The following is a 4563-nucleotide window of genomic DNA, read 5'->3' on the forward strand; positions in this document are numbered from 1 at the left end:
AAAGAAGAAAGAAAGAGAGAGAAAGAAAGAAAGAGAAAGAAAGAGAAAGAAACGGAAGGAAGGAAGGAAGGGAGAGAGGGAGGGACGGAGAGAGGGAGGGAGGAAGGAAAGGAGGGAGGGAGGAAGGAAAGGGAGGGGGAGGGAGGGAGGAAAAAATGGAGGATTGGGATAAAAAGGAGAAAGGAGAGAATTGAAGAAAGGAAGGGAGGCAAGATGAAAAGAGAACGGAAAGGAAAGCATGCAGAGAGTGAGATGGAGGAAGGGCAGTGATAGGCAGGAAGGACGTGGTAGGGCGAGAGCTGACTGAACAGCCGTGGCATTGTGCAGTCCGCTTGCTTGCTGGGCCTTTGCTGGGGACCGACTCGGGCGCAGCGGCCACTTCTGTCTGGACACAAAGAAGGAAGAGGCCTCCTCTCCTGCCCCTCCTGGGCGACTTGCTCCTGTGGGTACACTAGGCCTCCGGGATATGGGACCCCATCTCAGCCCAGGGAGCTGCCCAGGCATCTGGGGGCTGAGTCACACTCTAGTCAAGGAGCAAAGAACACATGATGACGGTTTCATGCCCTGCTTCTCTTTTGCATCTTCGCCAGGGGACAGGGCCCATCTCCCCCAACCTCAGTTTTCCTAGAAAAAAAAAAATGCCCCTAAACACTCTCTTCTGTGCACCTCTACTATTTGGGAGGGCCCCTTAGAGATTGTGGCTGTAAAGAGATGCCTTTTCTCTTCTACCTCCTTGGGCCACTGCCTTCTTTTCAACTCCTGAGCAGCCTGTCCACTGTCCCTGCCCACTCAGCAGAGGCAGCAGCAGCGGGGCAGCCGGGATCACCCTGCTGCTGTCAAATTCCCTGCGAAACTGAGGGGAGATTGTCACCTGTGCTTCAGAGCAAGAACTCAGACCCACCCCACTCAAGCACAGGCTCAGGCCCCTACCCCCAAAGCCTCATTTTGCCTAGGCCTTGCTGAGAGAGCCAGCTTTGGGGAGGAGGGCTAAAAGAGGCTGGGAGCCCCTGAGTTCACCAGGCCAAGGTCCCTGGGGTTTCAAAACGGCATGTAGCTTGTACACCCATTCAATGCATTTGGAGGTAGGGTGGCAGGTCAGGGCTCTGAAGCAGACCTTTAGGCTCCCCCAAATCCAGGCCTGTAGGTATGAGGGCACCAAGAATGTGGGGGCATCAAGAAGGAGGGGCTTCTCTTTCCAGGTTCAGTTACTGCTGCTGAATCATCTGCCAGATTCCAAGACTCCCTCTCACTCCCACCACTACCTTTAATTTTCTTCAGGACTGATGGGGAAAACCCAAGAGAGTGGAGGCCACTGGGAGTTCTTGTTGTGGAGTGAACCCCAGCTTTAGCTAGCAGCTCTGCATTTACTCTGGTTCTTAGAGCTCCCCTCCAACCGGGAAAGATTTCAGTGGGCACGGGAGAGTCCCCCAAGGGGGAGGAGCACCTTTCCTCCATCACATCAAACCTGGGCAGCTTTGACCACAACCAAGCTAGCACCACTGTGGGAAGGAGAGACAGAAAGACAGACAGGGTAGAGTCATCCCCTGCCCTTGCCCTGTGCCCTGTGTTTTTTAGTGATTTAAATTCCCTCCGGTTCAATCCACACCGTCAAGTTCGGATTAAATTTAAAACAGGCTTGTCCCGGTGCCCATCCCAGTGGGCCATCCCAGACGCCGCAGGCAGGGAGTCCGCTCCGGGGCTCGTCAACACCCGCCCGCGCGGAGGAGGCCGTGCTCCATTTGCTTTCATTTTCCTTCTCCCCCTGAAATGGGCTCATTTCACCTCTCCGCTGCCCTCTCCCCCTCCCCGCCCCCTCCCCGGTTCCCCTCTACATTCCCCTCTTCTCTCTCCTGATCCCTCTTTGTTGGGAAAAACACACCCATACACAACTCCTCCTTGCTAAGGCCTGTGCTGGAAGCAGAAACTGAATTCTCTTGGCCTGCCGCGAGGAGACCCGCGTCCTGCCCCCACCCCAGGTGGGTATCCGGGATCCCTGCACACCAGGAGTCAGGCCCCTAAGCTCAGCAGGAGTGAAACTCCTAGGGCCTGTGAACATGGCCCTCTCAACGCCATGGCCTGCATTCCCGCCGGCCCCCTACCCTGCCGCCCGGCAGCAAATGGGGCTATTTCCGGCTCCCCCAACCAGTCTAGTTTCCCGGCCTGGGGAGTGGCTGGAGGGGGAGGGCTCCAGGGCTAGGGGTGCTCTCTGCCTGGAGCCCCCATGGCCCTGGGCGCCTTTTTTACCTGATCTTTGTGTGATGTGTGTGTCGCAAGAAAATTTGCAGTGACTTTGGAGCCCAGACTGAGGAAGCAGAGGTGGCGAAAGGAGAGACAATACGGGCCCGAAGTACAATTAAGGGGCCAGAGCCGCTATTCTCTCCCCCGCCCTCCCTGCGCGACTGGGAGCTGTCTGGCCTCCAACCTCAGGGCAATCCGCGAACCTGGAGCCGGAACTCAGTCCAAGGCGGAAGGAACCAGAGGATCCGGCTTCCAGAAGGGAGAAAGCAAGCTCCCTTCCAACTTGGGGGCGCAGCAACCAGCCCCGCTAAGTTGCAGGGAAGCCAATGAATGAAAGTGCACATTCCAACGAATTTTCTCCATTTTTTCAGCCTTTGGAAGGAGAGCTTAGGGGTTGGGACGTCTCAGACAGACAGACAGACAGGCAAAACGCACCTCCAGAGGCAGACAGACTCACAACATGAGTGTGAGCCTGAAATCAAATACAGGTTCAACATTTCCCGAGGCCTCTCTGCCAGGCCAGCGGGCGCCGATCTCCCTACCTTCTGTCCCCTCCAGGGCGCTGGGCAGAGACCCGGAAGATTCGGTCCCTCTGGCTTGGTCCAATCCCGCCTCGGGAAGCGCCTTCGTTACCTGCTCCTCGGCTCCCCACGGCCACAGAGAAGCAGGGCAGCCGCCTCTCGCCGGGGGAGGGAAGCCCGGGCCACCGCAGCCGCCGCTGCCCGCCCTCCTTCCCTCCCTCCCTCTGTCTCGCCCTCCCTCCCTCTCTCCCTCCCTCGCTCTCTGCCGCTCGCGGGGCCCTCCCGCGGGCAACCTGTTCTGGACCAAATCCAGGTATCTCCGAAAGAGAGAAAAAAGAAAGGACTTCTTATGTGGGAAAGAAGGAAAGACTCTTAACTGCTTTTATTTTTCATGTTCTGACCCTGGTTCGGCCTTGATTCCCACGTCCTGGCCACAGCCCTGCGGGTGCAGAGGTGTGCGGGGCCTGTTGTCTCGCCCAGGCGGGCCGCCGCGCCCCGCGGACTGCGTGCTGCATGCTCTCTGGGCCGCCGCCCCGGGCAGCCCAAACACCACTCAGACATCAAGGTCCTTCCTACTGACTCTACATCCGGTTGCCCGCCTCGCCGCAGGCCTCCGCTCGGAGCCCGCTCCGCTCCGTCTGCGGCCAAAGTCCACATGCAATCCACCTTGTCCGTGCTCTCGCGCCCGGCCCAGACATCCCTCCCCGCCAAGGCGCCTGCAGGACCACATTCGGGCTGCGGTCTTGCCTCCGGCTACAAACCTCCTCCCCTGCCCGGGACCTACACAAAGCCCAGGCCCTGACGCTCCTACCCGCAGCCCCGCGTCCCCGCTGCCGCCGCTGCCTTTCACCTGTTCCCAAGAAGGGCTGCATCTCCGTGCCAAGGCCAGCCCATGGGCCCGAGCTGAGGGTGCTGGGGAGCCGAGGTCCCAGGGAAGCTACAGAGGTTCGGCCGGGCTGAGCCGAGCCCTCGCAGTCGGCGAGATTATCTCAGAGACCAAGGCTCTCCTTGGCGAGCTCTTGCCTTTTCCTCTTTCTCCCACAAGTCTTAAACATTCACACGCCGAGAGTTCAGCTCTATAAATCCTGCTCCTCTTTCTCATATCATAATTAAAAAAAACCAGTAGGGGAGGTTTTAACTTTTATTGCGATTTCTAGAGTTGGGCTGCGGAGCATATATTAAGTTTACGCTATGCGCTCTCGGCGGGGAGGGTCCTTTAAGAAATAAAAATCCATCTTAATATCCGCAGACGAGAGAGATAATTTTCCCCTCCTCTTCACGCTGTTTCTTCTGAAGACTCCCTTCCAGCGAAGCGAATAAATAATCACCACCGCATTAGCCATGATCCATGGCCCCAGGGCCCTGGGGTGAACGCTGGCCACCAGACTGGCCCTCACCTTGGCCCTATGAGAACTCACCCCATTCCCCAGGATTTGGGGTGGGGGCGGGACACGGAGACCCATGGCTCTGTGGACACCACTTATAAGCCCCCTGTCTTTAAAGTGGAAATGGAGGCAGAGAGATCCAAAGCGCAGAACTCGTTCATTGGAGAATTTCGGCCCATCAGGGACCCTGTTTCCAAACCAGGCACTCCTGAGCACCCTGTCCCTGCTTGAGACTCCCTTCACTCTGACTAGGCCCCTACTTCTGACAGCCGGAAAACTCGGAGACAGCTAGGGGCTCCAAAACCAGAGATGCCCCTGTCTGCCTTGCACCAGCTGGCCCTCCTCTCTGAAAACCTCTCCATTTTCTGGGGAGCCACAGAGAGATTTGAGCACTTCAACCAAGGGAAGAGATTTTTTTT

The 4563-nt window shown here is 57.6% G+C and overlaps 2 protein-coding genes across 2 annotated transcripts in view; both read right to left on the reverse strand.

The window, feature by feature from the left end:
* HOXC4 (homeobox C4) overlaps positions 1-2840 on the reverse strand; it is a 62587-nt gene extending 59747 nt beyond the window's left edge. The window contains exon 1 of the mRNA XM_006904501.3: positions 2781-2840. The gene's annotated coding sequence lies outside the window, so the exon portion shown is untranslated. The remainder of the gene's footprint in view (positions 1-2780) is intronic.
* Positions 1-2884, reverse strand: part of HOXC6 (homeobox C6) — a 35690-nt gene extending 32806 nt beyond the window's left edge. Inside the window, exon 1 of the mRNA XM_025045036.1 lies at positions 2781-2884. The gene's annotated coding sequence lies outside the window, so the exon portion shown is untranslated. The remainder of the gene's footprint in view (positions 1-2780) is intronic.
* Positions 2885-4563: the final 1679 nt, after the last annotated feature.

This window comes from Pteropus alecto, unplaced genomic scaffold (genome assembly GCF_000325575.1).
Source record: "Pteropus alecto unplaced genomic scaffold, ASM32557v1 scaffold220, whole genome shotgun sequence".
In the NCBI taxonomy this organism is placed as follows: domain Eukaryota; kingdom Metazoa; phylum Chordata; class Mammalia; order Chiroptera; family Pteropodidae; genus Pteropus; species Pteropus alecto.